Here is a 21,595-nt window from a genome sequence, read left to right as displayed (position 1 = left end):
TGCCCCGAGTTGTTTTGTAATTGCCGACACAATTGACCTACGATTATTAAAATGTCAGTTGGTGAAAATGCAGGGCCGGCATGCGTTGATCTAGCACAGCTGATGATAGTAAAATGGTAATCAAACACGATTATCTATTTCGTCCATCAAATGAAATGGCTGAAAACCAAAGTATTGATCTGCTGTGATGCTTATTGGCAAGAATGTAAAGACCTTACACTTTTAAAGAGTGCAGTTAGCTCAAAATACTCTAAGCAACTCATAACTTGTATTCAGTGGTCAAAGTGTACGGAAAGAAGTAGTGGAACTATGTCCCCCACAAACCCCATCGCCATGCACCATACAAACCCCTAAACAAATGCACCTGCTGTTTAAGGCAACGTTCAGTGCAGCGCATTGAAGGGCAAGTTTCAACTTCATCCTACACTTTTATTTTAAAACAAAGCGGTTCCGGAAGGTTTAAAAAAATAAAAAATAATAATAATAAATAAAGAACACTAACCCTTTAAGTAGAGGAGCACTGCTCCCGCCCACTTCGACCACTGCTTATATTCCGATTTTCAAACAATCACGTTCAACTGAACATTCATGTGTTTGCCTTTGCAGAAAGTGCATGATGCGATGCGTTAAGTGCCCTAATGGAACAATGGAGAGAATCCCTGCCTAACCTCCGAATTATTCCCAGAGACTCAGGAATGTTAGCCATTTCTCCGGTCTCCGGGAAAGACCCTGGGGTCTCTAATTTTTATGGGGGAAAGCTTTCACTGTTTGCTGCTTTTTTTTTTTTATTTATTTTTTAAATGCTTGCAGGACTCCGTTGCCACGGACGCCCTGCCTGGGTGTGTGGCTTTGTCTCTGCAGCAATGACTGTAACGCTTCCAGCACATTGGCAAAAAGAATGCAGGTGAAGCAAAATAATGCATCTTTCATTATTTTTTTCCGACTTTCAACAGGAACGGGCATTTCTTTTGCTTTCGTTCTTTTTGCCCAGGTTAGGTTGGACTCAGCCCCATTGAACCACAGCCAACAGGTTTGCAGGCTGTACAACTCACCACTACACTACATAACTTGAAGAACTACAACTACGGTGAAATGTCCAATTTCTGTACTACAAAATTCTGGGAAAACCTTTGTGTTGGTTCTTGGATGTGCATGGAAGGTGAATGCCTTTTGTCCTATGCAATTTGGGTGGTTGTGAAAAGGTAATTTAATGAAATATGCATATTTCACATTGAACTGCAAATTTCTGACATCACAACAGAGTTTAACTTTTTGACATGTGGGCGGGGCCATGTAAAAATGGGCAGAGTTTTTTGTGACTGTGGGCGTGGCATAAATCTCAGGAATTTTGATTTTCAAATGTAGGCAGATTTGATTTAGAGGGATTTGATATGCACAGAGAAGGAGCGTATGGCCACAGAGAGCAAGAGCGAGTGGTGAGCCCAGAGAGAAAAGATTCAACCACGACTCTGAGATATTCGAGCAGGCAGGACAAACAGTATGGGGAAGGGGGTAGAGCAAGGAGGCAGTTTTTTTTCCTCCCACAGACCAGTTCTCGGAATACTTCGATGCCCCTCTTGCACCACTGGTTGTAATACGGACACAGATTCTCGTGACATTCTAAATAGTCTGACGAGCATCCCATGGAAACCCTCCATTCACCGTGAACAATGGCTACAATCGGTGGAATGCTGCTGCCTAAACACATGGTCTGCTCGTTACCGTTTGTGTGACCCTTTATAGCAACATCTTCACATTTTACTGGCTGGGCAACCGCTACAGGGGCAATACCTCGTCTTCTCCATCCGATTCTAATGGCCGTGTGGGATTTATTTATTTAATTTTTCATGTCTTACTGCTTAATACCAGTCTTGTGGTGTTTAACTGCGGGATCGGGATTCGAACCTGTGCAGTGCTGCGTTGTCTTGCTTCCAAAACAAACGCGTTGCCCCTGGGCTGTTATTCCTCATATTCTGATTCTTAGAATGCCTGCTAACTCCTACCAAAATTTCCCAAAGCTCAAGTGCTTTTGTGAGATGTTGGTCTTTTATTTGGAATGGAGACTTTCGACCCACGTTTTCATTGATCTATTTCACATAAAACGTTGCTCTTGCTGTTAACTACAGGCTTCTGGCACTCCTCTCCTTGCTCCGGGACATTTTCTTGTGGAAGGCGAAATTGTATTCACGTTTATTTTGCAAACGGACAGTAGCAAATGCTGCTTTGCGTGCACCAAGTTTTCATCCTAGAAACGGAATTAAAAATCTACCCTTTGGTGTGTTCCTAAAGTATACAAGACTCTGCAGCAAGGGCCGGGAGGATGGCTCAGGAGCAACGCACGTGCCTTGGAAGGAAGACAATGCAACACCGGTTCGAATCTGGCTGATCTCTAGATCCAAATAACGGGGTGACCTCGGCCGTTTTAGAAGCATCTTTTCACCACCACCTTGCTGTTAACTACTTTCTCGTTATTAGCTTTCATCTCTGCCTCCTTCGTATGACTCCTTTCACCTTCTCTTGCACCTCTCTGCTCTTTGCTTTCTTCCCCACCAAGTTCTCTTCGGTATTCTTTCCCTCCTGGTAACTCCTCTCACCTCCTCTGTGCACCACGCGGTAGCCACCACCTCCCTCTGTTGCTTCTCCTCTCTGCCTGCTGTACACATTGAACTTCCAACTCTCACCCCTCTCCAAAACATATGGTCCTTATTATAATCTTGTGGGTTTTCCCGCTGGAAATGTAATTCTGCTTCGCTGTAGTTGAGATTCAAGGGGGCCTTGGGATTGGCTGCAGCGCCAAAACCCCATCTGTGGGTGATAACTGAACATGCAGCAAAATGTGACTGGGGCATTCATGTGTGGCCACCCTCTTGGAAATTGATCCATATGTGCGAAGTCAACAACTCTACACTGAAAGTTACTCGAACCAATCCGTACTATCCTTAAGCACATGCACGTAATAAAAAACTCAAACATTCTAAATATCCTTTAGGCTGGAACCACTGAATGTGATATCAGATATCCACATAGCCTGTATTTCAATACGAGAGAAAACTTTCCAAATTATGTGAGGGGCGGAGACCAAGAACACTGCCTTCAGGAATGGTGGAGCATTTGGATTCATCTCGTGTAGCTGCCAAGTTATGTGACGAATCGGGGGAAATCGTCCCTTCTCCCCAAGGGGGAGCCACCCTGTGAAGCTAGGGAGGTGAGTCCGCTCCACAACACACTCCCTGGGGTTGAGGCAAATTGGACCTCACCGGAGAGACTCCCCCTTTGGGGATAAGGACTCTTGTTCCTGTGAGGAACTTCCATATGCCCTCCATGTGATGGCCTATATGGAGTTGCCTAACACTCCAAATTAGCACAAGTTCCATAACTGGAACAAAGAGAAAATTGACTTGTCCCATTACCAAACAGAGTGTCAAAAACTCAGAAGAATTGTGACGAGTATGCTCAAAGAGGAGGACCAGGCAGAGAGGCAAGCAGGGGAAGGTCCTTGTATGGAGAGCGTCTGAGGAAGGCGGAGCCAACGCAGGCCACAGGGCCCATGAGGTTCAGAATTTCTTCGGAGAAGAGCAATCTATTTGTGCGAGGAAGTAGAAGCCGGGAAGACTGGAACAGACAGCTTGGTGATGGCGTGACCGCGCATTCAGTGTGGTGGACAGGCTGTCCCTGAACTAAGCTGATATTAACGCAGCGACAAACCGACTCGGGAAGGAGAAACAAAGGCATCCAAAGTGGATGTCACAGAACAAACCCAGAAACGAAGAGAAGCAGGTTGCACACACACCTACGGGTACCGGAGAAGTTCCCCCCTCAAGACTAAAGGTAAAGGGGAAACGGGAATACCGAAAAGGAAAAAGGGACTTGTTATAGGATCAGAGATACTAGTCCCAGTACTGACGAGACTGTGAAAACTCCATTAATGAAATGCAACTTTATTGATGTGATAAAGAGAAGCCTATAATGTACACAAAGTGGAACAAAACTGGAACCATTGCTACCTTGGGAAAAGGGGAAAATAAGCCAGTCTAAGAAGCACACATTGGACCACAATAGAGAGAGCTAATTGTGCACCAAAGACCCAAGGGGTCCCAAGGATAGACTGTTTTCAAACAAGTCCTGAGAAGAGTCCCGAGAAGGAAATGTTGAATCACAACTGTATAGAAATCCAATTTCTCAGAGGAAAAGACACATCAGAAATATCAGAATCCTATAGGAAAGACAAAAGGATTCCAACCATTTAAAAATGAGATCGAAATCCTCTCAAGCCCATCAGGGAGTTACAACAAGTGATCATGAGAGACTATTTGAGAATTGCATACTAATAAGGAAGAGAAGACCAGTGCAGAAGCACAACCAGCAGGAGAAGGGGGGGGGGGGGTCCTTCTGCTGACCGTAGTTGATTATAAAAGTGGTAGGGTCAGTTAGGTTAGCTTTGGACAGCGGACTGTGTTCTTTGGACATTTATCTACAACTGAGTAGCACCTTAGTTGGTGAAATCAGTCCCATAGTGAGAGGGAAAGATGGTCAGTCTTTTATTCTTTGATAAAAACATGTTACAAATGTGAGTGTCCACTTCCTCCTGATCTGCCATAGTAAGCTCAGTGGGTTGAGCGATTGCTGCTGTGATCTGTGTGTGATTCGCAGGTTTGAATCCTGGCAAGGCCCAACTCAGCCTTTCATCCTTCAGAGGTTGATAAATGAGTACCGACTTTGGTTGCGTGATAATTGGCTCAAAATATGGTCTCTACAGCGTTTTGGCGTAAGTGGCAACGAGTGGCCTAACAAAAGACCAAGAACTTATTTTCTTGGGACAGTTTGAGCATGTTTGTGAATTGTTTAAACCCCATTTCTGCTTTCCTAACCACTTTTCAACTAAGTGTTTACCATTGGTTGTTGAATCTTTAAAATGGTGAGACTTAAATGTATCCCCAATTTGGCCTGAGAAAAAGAGCACATTTAAATTTAAACTCCCCCAACACATTTTTTTTCTTTCTAAAGAATGGATTGAAATTGTGTATTTTTCGCCACAGCTTTCATAACAATTTGGTAAAAAGACCTAGAATTTGCGAGGCTCCAGGTCACCAACCTTACAGAGGAGAATTTCACAGCACATTTTCATGCCGACTGTTCCCAAAGAAAGTTATGGTCTGGTGTCAACAATATATTGTGGCATTTCAACTGTAAGACACATTTTCATGCAGCTTGTTTCCCCATGTGGATCTCCCTGTCGCATGCTCTGCCTGAGTACTCGGGTTCTGCCCTGGCAGCCTCACAGCCAATACCCCACTGCCACCCCACCCATGCTCACACGATTCATTGGTGGTCTTCACTCTCCTGCTCCCCCTGGCTGCAGCTTCTTTGTAGGGCCACATTCTGCTGCTGAAGATCAGGCCCAGGATGAGTTGATTAGTTAGCCTGCACACGGTGCCGCGTTTCACCCATCCCTCTACCTGCTTGTGTCCCCAACCTGTGTTACATGTGATGGAGGGGGAGGGGGGGTTTGTGGTCCTTCTGTACCTTTTTGGTGGGGGGTGCTTCGGACAGGGTCGGACTGGGCCATAAAATTGCCTCGGGAACCAATTAAAAAGTGGCCCACATTTGCAAATGGCTATCCATTCCTTGTGTGACACTGTAGTACCCAAGGAAGAGCTTTTTGATGAAATGTGATGCAAATTGTGCATTTTAAAGAATATTTATTCAGCACCACTGGTCAAAACTATTAGCCACATAGTGGAGTAACTACTCAAACTGGCCCTCATTGCCTACTTTGGGCAAAAATCTGGCCCCCAACAGAATTTGGTTTTTGGTTAAGCCATGGGCCTGTTGTAGGCCAGTCCAAGCCTGCCTACAAGTGAGAACTATACTTTGCGTGTGACTCAGTGAGATTCCCCCATTTCACATCCACGGTTGGGCCTGGTCTGTGAACCAGAGGCCATGTTTGGCTGCTTGTTGCTCCTGGAATGTTGCCTCCTGGAGATAGAAAGATGGGGAACACTCGCCCCATCCCCTCCCCCCCCAGCCTCTTCAGCCAACCACCGCTGGCCCTTACGCAATTCAACAGCATTGAGTCCACTTAAGGTTATACACTCCAGCCCTACCTACTGTTTTTCTGAAACCGTGCAGTATTGTTACTCGCAACATAACACTACAACCTAAGCACACGTGACTGGATGACCCCTTCTAGATCTGAAGTGATTGCTGACAGACACACCTGCAGAGAGTACCTCTTCTCAAGGTACAGGCACTGCAAAGACTGGATTATTAATGCAAGTCCAACTCTGGGGTCTGAGCTGGCAATATATTAAATGACCCCACCTCCCTTTTCTCCTAGTTTCTTTAATCTTTGCACGAATTAATTTATGGGCGTGATAGCTGAGATACTTGCTATGAGAACTGCTGCAGCCGTTTGCTTTCTCGTGCACTTTTTGTCCTGGCATGTACAATGTTGCATGTGGTCACGAATCCCCAAGAGAAAGCACTTGGAGAAAAAGTAAATGGAGGAGTGTCTGTGAACTATATGCTTGCCTCGCCCTCCCTTTCTTAGCCCACTTATCTGGGTTTTTCCATCCGGTCTTTACTTTCCTGTTAAACCAGACAATTGCTGCAAGTTCTTTTAAAATGGTTGATGATGCTTAATGTTAGGCAGTCGTGATCTGAATGTAAAGAGGTTTAGAAAACGCCTATTTGAATGCACAATATGTGCAAGTCACCCCAACTTAAAAATCTATGTTTTAACCATCCACCGACCAGTGGTCGAAGTGGGCAGGAGCGGTTGAGACCGGTGCCCCTCTACTTTTTTTCTTTAAGTTTTACTGTTCCCATACTTTTTATTTTAAAAAGAAACTGTACCGAAATTATTTACTTTTAAAATAAAAATGTAGGAAGAAGTTTAAACTTGCACTTGAGTACACTGCACTGGACATTCCCTTAAACCACGGGTGCGTTTGTTTGGGGGGGTTTGGATTGCACATGGGGTAGGGGGCATGTGGGGAGCGGGGGCAAGCTAGCAGGGAACACAGTTCCACTACTTTTGTTTCACACAGTGCGAGGACCGGTCGCAACCAGCACTACCTTCCTACCCAACTCTGTTGCATCCCTGCTGCTTTTGCCTTGTAACCTGTCACTCCACGCATATGCTACACGACGAGGGAGTGACTTTACAACCCAATCACTATGACTGAGTGAGAACAGACGCGCCAGGCTATTTTCTTAGCAACATGGGGACTTTTTCATTAAGTTAAGCCTCTTCTTGCTTCTCGAGGACCTCCACCCGAAACTGTCTCTATTCCATCTTCCGTACAGAGGAAGAACATGGCCGGGAAGAGCGTGCCGGGGTGTGCCTTGTTCGCCCGCCAATAGAAGGACCCACCTGCTGCCCCTGTGGTTGCAGAACGTAGGGCAGTGCTCCAGATAAGATTTTGACTTGTGAGTAAAACACTTTTTTTCAGGGCGTGGACAAGTAAGTCACATTCCCAGAGGGAGTATTTCATAAGCGAATAAAAAATGTTCTACCTCTAAAACAAATGTTTAGCATATTTCTTTGCACGGATTCATGCACATTAATATGCATGATTAATTCTTCGGAGCAGGTATTAATAATAGCACTGCTTTTTTCTTTGGCACTACCTGTACTTATGATCCAAACATTCGTGGAGCTGTGTGGAGCTGTGCGGGTGAAGGATGGGGGACAGCAGTGCTCCAGATAAGATTTGGAAGTGGGAGTATTTGACTCCCTATTTTTTTAAAGTTCGGAGTAAAATGATTTTCTAAGGGAGTACAAATTTAAGCCCAATTCCCAATGAGAGTATTTTATAAGCAAGTACAAATATGTTTTAACTGAAAGCCTGAACATTTGTTTGTAATATGTATTATTTTGCCCCTTGTTATTCATACACATTAAAAGATACAGGATTACTTCTTCCAGTAGTTTCTTCCTGTGCTACTATGTGCCTACTTGTACAAACATATCCATGGAGTTGTAAGGGTGAAAACAGGAGCGCAAGATTCTACATGTCTTTCCTATTTTTTGTTGGGAGTATGCTTAATCCCTAATTATTTTATTATTTGGGAGAGTTTACCTATTTTTAGGGAGTGAGGCCAAGAAGCCCCTTACTCGTAGGGTTCGAAGGACTCGACAAAAAGTAATAGGTTTTAAGAATTGTACTAAACTGGTGCTTGAAATAACATAGGTGTCAGGTTGATTGCAAGACTCAATGAAAAAAGTTGTCTGGATGGCTGCTCTGCGTGTCGTGGTACAATGTGAAGGAGCAGGCAGGTTAACGTAACAGGGACTCTTCCACTCCTCCCCAGCCCCGTTGCCCCAAAGGGACTCTCCAGTAAGGTGCACAGTGGCGCCAATGTTCAACACAATCTGGTAACGAGTTCAACACAAATGACCCCAAATCCTTTCATTTGGAACACTGTATAAAGTCTTCCCTTCTGAAAGCGGCGGCTCTTCATCTCTGGTGGCTTCTGGCCCCTACCCTCTTTGGGGTGCAGGGTTTCCCAGGCCGTGAATCTACAGCTCCTGGACTGATGGAGGTTTTGGACTTCTTTCTCATCACTGGCTCTTGAGTCTTTTTACCAGGGTATTCTTCTGATCAAGCAACTGGAGCATCCCACCTAGCTGTGCAAAGAGTTGGCATTTGAGATGGTCGGGTGCACCCTGCCTGGGTTTGGTCTAAAAGCGAGGCCTTACAGTTGCCCCATCCAACGGTCTCATTCTTCTAGGCGGCCCTTCTCTGCCCTAACTAGTTCTATTCTGTCCTCCCTGCACCCTGAAGTGATGGTATCATCTCAGACCTCCTCTTACTGCTACACGCTCTCCTGACTGCAGGATCCTCCAGGACCTCCTTACTCTTATTGTATAAGGGGGTGGGCTCTCCTTTTCCCTGCTTCTGATGATGGTCTGGATGAGGCACTATCCCCCACTCTAAAGAATGTCTTTTTTTTCCCCCTTCCCTCCAACAACGTTCTCTACTCCAAGGGTGTCTCTTCTTACTACACGCCTCCATTACTTACAAGCCAGCTCCTTTCTTTTCTCTCTCCAGACAATGCAGTCCCACTAGTTCTGGACTATCTTCCTTTTCCCCGAGATGGAGTATCAATTTAATTTCTTTCTGCTTGTTACTCTTCTCTCCCATCCAATAGCTCTCTCAACCTTCTCTCAGATGGTAGCTCCCTCCATCCTCTCGCCACTAATATGGCCTCCCCTTTCTAGGTAGTACCCCCCACTTTCACTCTGCAAGCTGGTGCTTCTCTGTCTCGGTTCCCAAACTATTCCTCTGTCTCAATATGTTCATCCTTCTCCTGGTCTGTATTTCATTCCTTCCTTTCACCAAGTTCATCCCATTTTTTTTCTCCACAAGAATCCCCCCATCTCCAACACAGAGGAATATCTCTTCTCTAAACAATAACCCCCCCCCCATGTCTCCGACCTTACACGCTGCCAGAGTGCTCTGTGCACTCCACACTTTGGGTCTTCCAGGGTCTGCTATCTTCGGACCTCCAGTTCTCCTAAGGAATGACACTTTCCTGCTTAGCTGGCTGCCTTTTGTTGATGCTCAGGGACGTTGATGGCACCAGGGCTCTTTGAGCTGGACTGCTCTGGCTTTGGGCCATGGGCTCAGGGTCCTATGGGTTTAGAGGGGCAGCGTCTAAGTTTACGTGAAGCCCTGCCGTCCCTTTGGCTTTTACAGTGGCCCTGGATATGTGTTGGATCTTGTTCCCCCCCCTCCCCTGAGTCCCCGCTTTCATTGCCCACTTCCCTCTCGGTCCCTGTTTTCCCCCAGCATGTGATTTCAAAGGTCAGAATACCTGTTAAACATGGCAAGTTGTGATACATTTGTATTGCCATTGTTGCATGCAATATGTAGTTTTGTATCTCCTGCAACAGAATGTATTTCCTCCTCACAGGCACCATGAGTTACTTTATCATTTTTCAAGTGTCATTTTATGTACACCGTTTTCCCGCGGCCTGCAAGCACGTTTCCTAATTAGGATGGTTTCCTTTGGCGTTGGTACCGGAGGAAAATCCATTCACTCGCTCACCGCCAACATATGTACAACATTGCTTCCCTAGCAGGAAGTTTGGGTCTGGCCGGATAGATCTTCAGCCTCACTACAACCTATTAGGGGGCGGAGGGGGCTTCCTCCTCCTCCTCCTCCTCCTTTGTGGGGATTTGGCGCGTCTGAGCTGCCAAACTGTGCCCGTCTCTTGCTCCGGTGCATGGGACTTAATCACACACCAAAGAACCAGGCACACCGCCACACTTGTTTTCACCCGGACTGTCCATTGTCACACTGGTGCGATCTGCCTGGTCTAGTCTCTTAACCTATCGATTTCCCACAATACATGAACGTATCGCAGATAAATGTGACATCCTAAGAAAGTATTGTGCAGCTCTTGTCCTCTTTTCTCTTCCTCGTTTTCCTTCTCTCCCTTTCTCGGTCACCCTTTCCCCCCCTCACTCTTCCTTTCTCACTGCATTTCTCACTCTAGTGCACTCTTTCTGTCGCACCGTCAATCTGTCGCATTCTCCCGCCCTCTTTCCCGCGCTTTCCCTTTCACGCTCTGCAGTGCGTTTGTTTCTGCAGCAGTGGCCCTCATGCCACTTGCACGCTCAAGACTAGCAACGTGCTCCAGAATTCCGATTTTAAACCTTACATGTACCTTGTCTGTTACTTTTTTTAAATTTTATTTCTAAAGTCTGAAGAATATCTGAGCACATCACTTGCCACTGAAACAAGTCAAGTGACTTGGACTGTAGATTTGATTCACTCCTGGCACCAAAGTAAGCTCCCCGCGCACCTTAGAGAAGAACCGTGCAGAAACACATGACCTCCGCTTCGCATAGATGCAGCCCCCACAGAATCTTCTCAGAAAATACACTGATGGCTGGGGGTGGTTATAGCATTGGCTTCCGCAGCCCAGCTCGGGCATTATGGGAACATTAAATCCTCCTATGACACAATGTGCAGTGTGTTGCATGCTACTTGCGTCTGCCCTTGCTCCCTGCCGTCGGCATGCCCAGCCTACATGCTGCTGAATCCTGTTGATTCGGGGCCTGCATGGACATGTCTGTTCCAGGGCCCGTTTGCTTGTTCCCACCAGCCTCTACTTCTGCCAGTGGAAGAAATAAAAAAGAAAATGACAGAGGAGCGGACGATAGAAATTAAGTGTCCGCGGCACATTACTGAGTGCTGTTACTTGATGTCACATAGGAATTGACCAAATGGAGGAATGAGACCGAAGGTTGGCTTCTTTCATAGGTCACTTAAATTTTTTATATACCATAGGGCATATTTTATTCCTTCTAATGCATGGGTTCTCCTTCGCCACCTTTGCTTCTTGCTCACTCTCACGAGAGTGCTCTTGAATTTATGCACAATGCATGCATTGTGCAAGTTAATAAGCCCCTTTTGAACGATTTTGCTGCAGACGACAGCCTCCACGTCTTCAGCTAGCCATCTCGTGCCCAGACGTCCGTGCGGTAGCCACTGTAATTACTGGCTCCCTACTTGATTGGAAATTCTTGATTTGGCTAAAGTTCTTCTGTCACATGCTGTGGTGACATAGATCAGGTTGGCGTGTCTCTGAGGTTCACGTCTTTTATTAGCGTTTTTGAACAGCGTTTATAATCTATTGTAGGCCTATCTAACGAGGCTTCTTATTAGACCCCACAAGTCTAATAAGAGGCCTGGTTAAACAGTAATTGGCGAGGGGCGAAGATGGCCAAGTGTTAGGATTTCCTCTGAGCCTTTTCCAGTCTCACTTTGGAACATTTTATTTATACCTCGGGTGCCGTAAGTGTTTCATGCTGACAAAAGAGCATTTGGGGAAAGTCCTCATCCCAGATCGGCTCCTTTTCAGCTTGTATCCATTAATCTTTTATTCTTTCACCATCCCATCTCTAAACCTCCTTGTCGCTCTACTGCATTTGCTTCTATCTGACGCTCTTCTTACCATCTCTCCCTCCATGTTCCGTTGCGTGCTATTCTTTGGCTCGCTCTTTCTCTCCCATTTCTCCCTATCCTAGTTTACTTGTCCCCTTTCCCTTTCTGATTCCTCGAACCCCTTTCTCCTCACTTCCATCGGCGTCAATCTCCATCCTTCTTGCGATACAAGCCTTTTTGTTACCCCCTTAGACCCCTCTTTTCCCTTTTCTCCTATTTCCCTCATCGCTTTTCTCTTCTAATCATCTAATCTCTGCCACTGTATTAGTCCTCGAATTCTCTTAGCCCCTGTCCTTCTGTGCCACCTTCTTCCTCTTTCCACGCACTCCAAACTCTCCTTGGGCCCCTAGCTTTGTACCTTCTAAGCTCCTTTCCCTCTCTGTCTCGCCTTTCCTTCCTTCCCCTGCCTCTCTCGGACTTCATCTTCCTTTTGGATCCCTTCTGGCTCTCCCGTATTGGGATCCTACTTTTTGTTTTTTACACATTTTGGATAGAGTGCGGACAAGGCACAAAATGTGCTGTACAATAAAACATATCCAATAAAATCAGACTAAGAACAAAAACAAAATAAAAATGCAGACCTACTAAAAGTACTATGGTCCAAACTTTTCTTAACTTCAAATAAACAGGAATGGTACGTATTTTTGGAGAAGTGCATTCCAACATACAACTGCAGCACCTGAAAAAGATCTCTTAAGAAGGATGACACCCTTTTTATACTCTGGCAAATCTTGTTTGATGTGGCCAATTCACATCAGCTGCAGTAATTTATGATGTGGCCTGGCAGCCTTTGGATTTCCTCTCTGGTCAGTCCCCCCTCAACCCCACACCTCCTCCCTTGCTGCCCTGACAAGCAGACCTCATTTATGATGGCCTTCTGGGGGCTGGGGCCTCAATACATTCAACTCTCTTCCTAAATATCTTCCCTCTCAAGCTCTTCGCTCAGCCACCTCAAACTCCCTCAGGGTCAGTCGCTATTCCAAGCAACAAGTTTGTAGCAGATCTTTCTTCGGCTGGGGCTTCCATCTGGAACAGCCTCCCTGAAACTTGAGGAGAACCACCTCTGGTTCTGGAAGCCCCTCCAAAACCTTCCTCTTTGCTTCTGCCTTCAATCCTCTCCCCTGCTTGAACCCCTGGTTGAAGCTGAAACTGCACTGGTTCCTGGTCACCCTCTGATCTCGGGGCCCAGGTCCCCTCCCCGCCAGGTGCATACCTGCACTGCCTCCCTGGCAAACCCCGCACTTGGGTACTGTTTTCTGTATTCCTACAGTCCCCTTCCAACACTTGACACCTGATGTCTGCACTTACCCTTGCACTTGACACCAGTTTGGCTGCATTTTAATTTATTGCTGTTATTTATTCTATTTATTTTTGTCGATCCCATGTGACCTCTGCCCCTCAACAGGCCTGTGGCTCTGCTGTCCTCCACCTACTCTCGTGCCCTGTAAAACCCCCATCCCACAATAATAGAGGAAAGGGTCCCCCTTTGCATCGCCTGGTCTTTCTCCAGCTTTCCAGCATGTGACCTCCTAAATACACCGCACTGTAGTTTAACATTAGTATCTAAGTGTATGAGTCCTCCTAATGTCTAGTAACTGCACTAGTACTCTATAACAACAAACCTTTCATGACTGAATTGTCAGAGAAAGGATGCTTAGAAAAAAATCTTTAAAACCTAGGCCTCGTATTAATTCTTTGAGTGATATATGATATGGCATTTGTAACGCGCCTATACACAAGTGTTTCAAGGCGCGACGAGGCAGGGAGGGGGGAACAAGGGGAAGACAGACAGCGATCCTACTAGGCCAGGTGTCATTCAGATCGCGCAAGTGCAGGGGTAGGGGGAAGGGAGAAAGTGCATGGGGAAGGGTGGGGAGTGCAGTACAAGGTAAGTAGAATAAAATAAATAAAGGGCCAGCTGGTGGCAAGTGCAAGGTAAGTGCAGACAAGTGCTGGGAAGGGGGGGCTGTAGGGATACAGAGACAGACCCGCAGTTCAGGGGTTTCCAGGGAGGCAGTGCAAGTGGAGAGTGGCTGGGCCCGGGACCGAGGTCGGTGAGAGTGGCCCAGTTGCAGATTCGGTGCAGTTTCATCAAAGAATTAGCAGGAGAGAGAAAGCAGAAGCAAAGAGGAAGGTTTTGAGGTGCTTCCGGAACCGGAGATGGTTCTCCTCAAGTTTCAGGGAGGCAGGAAGGCTGTTCCAGAGGGAGGCCCCTGCCGCGGAGAGAGATCTACCCCCAGCTCGTTGCTTCGAGAAGCGGCTGACCCTGAGGGAGTTGGAGACGGATGAGCGAAGGGCTCGGGAAGGAAGATATTTAGGGAGAGAGAGTTGAAGGTATTTGGGCCCCAGGCCCCAGAAGGCCTTGTGGACAATGCAGAGGGTTTTGAACTTTATCCTCGCAGCCACTGGGAGCCAGTGTAGAGACTTCAGTCCTGGAGAGATACGGTCCCTGGGCTTGAGGCCAAGGACAAGTCTCGCAGTTCTGTTCTGGATGAGTTGCAGAGGGCGGAGAGTGGAGGCAGGCAGATTAAGATAGAGGCTGTTACAGTAGTCAAGCTTTGCGAGAACCAGGGCTCGTGAGACAGTGAGCTTCTGGGGGAAGGAGAGGAAGGGAAGAATACCTCTGAGGAGGTGCAGCTGGTAGTGTGACCTCTTAGAGATGTCAGATATATGAGGAGAGAAGGAGAGTGTGGAGTCGAAGATAACCCCGAGGTTTTTTGCCTTGCAGGTAGGAGCAGGAAGAGGGCCAAGAGGCCGGCCAGAGAGCTGCAGGGAAGGAGGGAGTGGGTGTGCTGATGAGTAGAATCTCCGTCTTACTGGCATTAAGGCAGAGGTCATTGGCGGCACACCATTCCTGGATAGCAGACACAGTCAGAGATGATGGAAGGAGAGGAGGCAGCAGAGGGTAGTCTGAAAATGAGCTGGGTATCGTCCGCATAGCATTGAAAGTTGGGGCAGAGAGCGGCGATGCGGTGGGCAAGGAGTGCCAGATACTGGTTGAACAGCCAGGGGGAGAGATTTGATCCCTGGGGGACACCACTGGTGGAGAAAAAGATGTCAGAGAGGAAGGACCCCAGTTGGACCTGGGAGGGTCGATTGGAGAGGAAAGAGGTCAGCCACGCCAGAGCCTGACAGTGATACCCAGGTTATCACGGAGACGGTTGAGCAGGATGGCATGGTTGACAGTGCCAAAGGCAGAAGAGAGATCGAGCAGAATGAGAACACACGGAGTGTTGGAGTCGAGGTTCAAGAGCAGGTCCTCACGGATGTTCAGGAGAGCAGTTTCCGTGCTTCTGGCAGCTCTGAAGCCAGATTGATGGTCATGAAGACTGCCAACAGATTCAGCATGGAGGTTAAGCTGGGAGATGGCCAGTTTCTCCAGGAGCTTGCCCAGGAAGGGAGTGATGGAGATTGGGCGATAGTTAGCCGGGCAGGAGGGGTCAGAAGAGGGTTTCTTAAGAGGGTGCACAAGGGAGTGCTTAAGGGGGGATGGGAAGACTCCAGAGGCGAAGGAGTGGTTGTAAAAGTCAGCCAGGGCAGGAGCCAGGGAGTCAATGTGGTCCTTGATAGTTTTGGAGGAACAGGGGTGAACCTGTTTAGACGAGACTTTCATAGATCGGACTTGTCTGGAAACCTCGTCAGCAGAAAAAAGGGGAAAGGCAGAGAAGGAGGGAGGAGGGGTGGCTGCAGAAGGGCCAGAGGAAGAGCCAGGAAGAGAGGGAGGGAGGTGATAGGAGGAGAGTGAGGACAGGATGTCCTGAGTTTTAGAGATGAAGTGAGAGGCCAGTGCAGTGCAGAGGGCCTGGGAGGGGACAGGAGAGGTATGGACTGCAGCAGGGTTGGCAAGCTCCTTGCAGATTTGAAAGAGTTCGGCCAAGTTATTAGATGCCGCAGAGATGCGGGCTTGGATAAGGGCTCTCTTCTTGGTGAGAACGGAGAGACGGTATTGCCTTTGGAGCAGGCGGCAGGCCAGTTTGTCAGAGGATGAACATGAAGCACGCCATTTCCTCTCTGCCACCCTGCACTTGCGTTTAAGGGTGACGAGCTCCGAGTCATACCAGGAGTTACATTTGGCTTTGGGCTTCAGGCGGATTCTCATGACAGGGGCAAGGATATCAAGAGTATCAGATATAGCAGAGTGGAGCATGGAGAGGGCTGTGTCAGGGTGGGAGTCAGCCGAAGGGGGAGGGGGGGTGAGAAGGTGGCAGCGAAAGCCTCAACTGACACACGCTTCATGGGTCGGATGACCGAGAAGGTGGGTGGCAGTGATGAGGGTGGCTTTGCCTGTGGGGTAGGGAGGGTGAGGTGGGAGGATAGGAGAAAGTGATCACTCCAGGAGAGAGGAGTGGAGAGAGGGATGGAGAGGGGAAGGTCAGAAGATATCAGAGCATCAAGAGTGTGCCCTGCAGAATGAGTAGGCCCAGACGGGAGAATAGAGAGTGAGAGAGAGTCGCAGAGGTCACGAAAGAGTCCCGTGGGGGGACAGGAGGCATCCAAGTGGATGTTGAAGTCACCAAGAAAGAGGAGTTGAGTGGTTGAGGACAGGAGTGAGGAGGAAAGGTCAGCCCACTCAGAGAGGAAGGAGGAGATTTGACCAGGTGGCCAATGGTTAGTAGCCACGGTAAGGTAATGGCTAGGAGAGAGAGACGGCAGACAAGGCATTCAAAAGAGGAGTAGGTCTGCGTAGGAGTGACAGTGGCAGGAATCCACTCAGGGAAGATGAGGGCTACACCCCCCCCCTGCACGGTTGGGCCTGGGCACGGAGAGGATCTTGTAACCGTCAGGTAGGAGTGTGTCAAAGCTGGTGACAGAACTGGCCGTGAACCATGTCTCAGTGAGACCGAGGACGTCAAGGTCCAGTTCCTCAAGAAGGTGACAGATATCAGAAGAATGCAGATTGCAGAGCGAGAGTTAAGTGTGGCAATGTGGAGAAGGTTGCCATCGAAGGACTTCCAGGGAGGGGTACAGATCAGAGGTACGCCCTGTGGAGGTGTAGAAGAGGGAGGTGAAGGAGCAAGAGAGGGGTCAGGGAGGGAGGGTAGAGGCAAGGTAGCCGAGGACAGAGGAGGGGGGACAGCAGGAGAGGAAAGGAAGTTGATGAGGTGTGGGAAGCGTCTATCAAAGAGGTGAAGGTTGGCCTGAGGGCCTTGGACCAAGATGGTCCCATTAGCGTAGACATTAATGATGGCCTTAGAGGAGTGGAAGGAGGCCAAGAGGACATCCCAACGGGTGCCATCATTAATGGGAGAAGAGGAGAAAGGAGAGAGCACAGAGACCATATGAAGGGTCCATAGGTCAGGCGAAGGCACGAAAAAAAAGAGGATGTCAGTGAGAGTTTCCTTGGAGCAGGCACTAGTGTAGGTGTCAGCGATAGGGAGGCCTGGGTTGGAGACCAGGATGTCCTTTTTAAACTTTTTCTTACCAGATTTAGTGAGGAGAGCAGGATAGTCAATAGAGAAGCAGTTAGAGAAGATGGGCGAGATAGAGAGCCCCATGGAGTAGGAGGGAGTGGGGGGGGGAAGACAGATGATACGAGAGCACACAGGCAGGAAATGAGCGGCAAGCCCTAGTTTACCACATTCAGAACAGTGAGTGCGTATTAGGTACAGAGGCCACCTAAGTTTGAGAATCCTGCGAGGGGAGAAAATCCCTAGTTACCACAACAGTGGTAGGTGAAATTCTTCGTAAAGAGCTGTCTTTTATTCGTGGCACTGGCAGCAAATGTTCTATCCCAATTCTATTGTAGAACATCATTACAGTTGCATAGTTATGCCTTTATTGCATCACTGGGGAGTTTTGATCTGACAACTGCTAAGACTTTAGCGTTAACACCCGTTCCAAGGGCCTTGGGATGTTAACTTCCGTTCCAGCTCTTGGAACGGGTGCTTAACACTATTGGCACCCGTTCCAGGGTCTGAAATTTGGCTAATTTAAAGTATATTCTTTTTTGTGAAATGGGTGCCCTGTGGCGTTTCTTTCACAGAAAGAAAATAGTGTACCAAGATGGCTACCATGAATTGGGAAGGCAGGGCTCCACACAGAGCCCCTCTCCGATTTCCATGGGAGCCTCATTGAGCAGAAGCAGCTGCGGTGGCGACTCGCCACCGCAATGAGGTGAGTGGGGGAATGGGGGGGGTTTGGAAAAAAGGGTACAGGCAGTTGGGGTGGGGAAGATGCTGCGCGGGGGAACCGGCCTTAAGGCGACTTGGAACATGGGCGAGATCGCCAGTTTCAGTCCATGTTTCTAGCCTCATAATTTGCTGGTTCAACTCCGCAGTGTGCTAATAATTATGTGGCAGTTTTTTATCTTGCTATTTCAGGCTTCCACTTATTAGCTTTGGCGATAGAAACGCATGCAGTTATGGGTAACTTTGGCACTGTTGTAATGTTATAACTTTGGAAAGTCTCAGTGATTTTCTTGTTATCGGATTAGTCGGTGCAGGGGTGTGTGATGGACTGAATGAGCTCAAACGTACCCTTTGCTGAGGCTTATTCATCAAGGCTTTTAAACCAGGAGGATCATCTTGGGTTGCCAACCCACCGGACAGAAATACCAGAACCAAGAAATGGCTATGCAAGGGTGAATGCGTGGAACACAAAAAGGGAAGGAGTGTCGGAAGGCTTCATCTCGATCCTCCGGGAGCCATAAATGTTTGGCAAATTAAGGGTTGAGATTGACAATGCGGAGTGATGCGAGAAAGTATGGCGCCCTACTTTCGAGGAGGCTATCAAAGTAGAGCAAAATGCACCCGTTTGTGAGCAGTGTTCTAATGATGCGAGTGCCTTTGGCCAGGTCTGGTTTAAGGGTAGTCAAGCTTTTATGCCTTCCACAACACCAGGGTCTCATTATGAGCCTTGCTGTGTTAAAACAATGTAAAGGGAACATTATCCTACTAGCTTTCCTGTCTGAAGAATCTGGCTGTTCTAGGCTTATGGAACTTTGGGCTTGTTAAAATGAGGGTGGGTTATGAACTGTCTCCTCTTGGAGAAAGGCCTTGAACCGGGCTCCATTGACGTTTTTGAGGCCAGGCAGGAAGGTCTTCGAGTTGGTTAGTTGTGTTTTAGACTCTATTCCTCTTGTGCGATGGCTGGGTCCTTGCCAGTTAATCTGCCTAATCCAGCCTAGTTTACTCTTCTTGACCTGGGCTGTGTTACCTTGTCCTGTTAAAAGGGTAGCAGAGAGCTCTTCGGTCAACTGGGGTGTAGATTCTGAATAGCTGCTTATATCTGCAGGTCCGCTTTGGTTGTTGTGGCCCTTTCCATGATCTGAGTTCCTTTCATATGCATTTATTTCGTTTTTTTGTGCAGTATGTCAGATGGCTCAAGAAATATTACAATGCACTGAGATTATTCATGGGTTTTTATTTTCAAGAGGTCTTTGGCTATTTGTCTCACTTGTCTAACATACACCAATCCTCCATAGCCCAGGTGTGCCTACTCCTTAGGTTAATATATATCACAGATTTCCCCCCTACTATCGAAGTTCTTAATCATACTATGTGCGATGACCTAAAGGTAGAACGTCTTCTCTATCTGAGCTTCCTGAAGGACTTCCTAACTGTCCCTACTCTCTCCAAGGGTTGGTTGCCTAGTAGGGTTGCAGGATTGAGCCTTACAGCCACTCTTCCCAATTCAACCTCCTTTCTATCACACCCTTAAACGCCTTTCCCTCTCACTTCCCATCTTCTCCTTTGGCCAACTCCACTCTCTTTCACCTCTTCTATTTCCTGTGTCTTCCTTTTCTGTACCTCCTGATTTCTCTCACTCTTCTTATGCCTCGCCTACACCCATAGATCTTCCTACTTCTTTCCTGATACTACTATTCCTTGCTACACCCCTTCCCTACTCCCTCCCCTCTTCTCCTTCCCCTACCTCATCTGCCCTCCTATGTCTAACTTCTCCCTCCTCTGCCCTACTCCTATCACTCCACCCACCTGTGTACTCAATAACCCTTCTGTCACTCACACAAATACTTCATATACACACCCTACGCTTTCTCTCCTAGCTACACTTGTTACAGTCTCGAGCACTCTCACAACAAAGTACCACTTGCACTCATTAACCATCACTTCACCTGCTCCAGAAATCGCTACCACACTCTGCTGCTCTCTTGTTCTGACAACTCCTCCAACCTCACCCGACCAACCCATAACTTCCTGCTTTCCATTTTCCTCTTTGTGCTCCGTCCAACCTGCCAACTTGAACTGGCCAATTTGCCCTGTCTTCCCCGTCCGGGAAATGACGTAATCGGCATAACTGTTAAATTGCAGGCTAAGCCCTGCCCCTTTTTCCACGTGGATCCTCCCCTGAGTAGGAATGGCAGCCTGAGATTTTCAGCGTCAAAGTTCATATTAGGGGGCTTATTTCTGGGCTCCCTTAAGGGAAGCGCACCCTGTTTGGGAAGGGGGGGGGGGTGTCAGAGCCCTGTTAATAAATCTGCAGTGGTCTATGGAGCCAACCGCCAGCTGCAGTGGGTTGGTGCTTCGTGTAGTGCGGCTTCCCTCCCAGCCCTGTATTTGCCTCGCTCTCTGCTAGGCCTCTGTCTCTGGCAATGGAACACGAGGATTCCTGGCTACTAGAAGGTTCATTTTACTTATTCAGGTCCAGGCCTCTGATGAAAGGATGCGGCTCGTGTGTGGCGCTGGAGGGCTGCTCTCTCCTGGGTGCTGTTTGTCGTGGCTCAGTGTGGCGAGCATCTTTTTTGATACACAAATAAAAATGAAAAGGAGCAATAAATACTCCCTTTAAAACCAAAATTAAATATAAAATTGGAATGGGAAAATTTAAATTAAAAAAACACATTAGGGTGGAGAGGTTAGCTCTACATCGGTTGAGGGAGGAAGGGTGTACTGGTGCGGGAATACCCATCTAAAGCAAAGGTGTACATCAAAAGCACCATGCCTTTGGGAACATGACACTTCAGTGCTTGAAGTCCAACATTGCACAACCTGCCCATCAGCTTAAAAATGACATGCCTTAGCATAACAATTGAGCATAACCTACAGCCCAAATTCCTGGACGTATTTGCACCACACATTTTGTGAGAAGCTGGAGTCCAGCGCCAAAAGCTTGCTTTCACTTGTTGGGTGTCGATCCATTCAGGGGTTAGTTATACATTTAAAAAAGTGGCCCGAATCCTCATGTTACGGTTATCTGGGTTTGCTTGGAACTATTGACTGACCCACCTGCTCGTTTTCAGGGACTTGATTGGCCAATTTGCAGAGTTTTAGTAAAGATTGAGCAGATTGGCTAGTTGAAAAACAGCCACTTTAATTTGTTTAGGGCCAGGAAAAGGGTTCCAAATATTCCCCTTGTTGTTCATGGGCTATTGTAGGTTCCATCAGATCCTGTGCTTCAAACATGTGAAAAAGGCTCATCTCCGAGCCTCCTCAAGTCGTAACGGGTGACCTGGGGGGGACCCACGGGTTGGAATATGGAAATAAAATGGCACAACCAGCTGCTTTTTTCATGAGGTCTGTAGACCTGGTCTGCAAAATAATAAACCTGTTATTGCTTTATTTCATTACTCTGGGGCCACCCCTTTTCGCTTTCTGGGTTGGGGATCCCTCTAAGGTTGAACCCTGTTTTTAACTGCTGAGCTTTAATCAAGTCTATGCAAAAAGGACGAACATTG

General features: G+C 47.6%; 1 protein-coding gene across 1 annotated transcript in view; it reads left to right on the top strand.

Moving 5' to 3' along the window:
• Positions 1-21,595, top strand: part of QSOX1 (quiescin sulfhydryl oxidase 1) — a 735,474-nt gene that overhangs the window by 143,809 nt on the left and 570,070 nt on the right. The gene's annotated exons all lie outside the window — the stretch shown is intronic.

This window comes from Ambystoma mexicanum, chromosome 1q (assembly GCF_040938575.1).
Source record: "Ambystoma mexicanum isolate Mex_15411 chromosome 1q, UKY_AmexF1_1, whole genome shotgun sequence".
NCBI classification, from domain to species: domain Eukaryota; kingdom Metazoa; phylum Chordata; class Amphibia; order Caudata; family Ambystomatidae; genus Ambystoma; species Ambystoma mexicanum.
Note: the sequence above shows the minus strand (reverse complement) of the source record. Positions and strands in the feature narration are given on the sequence as shown.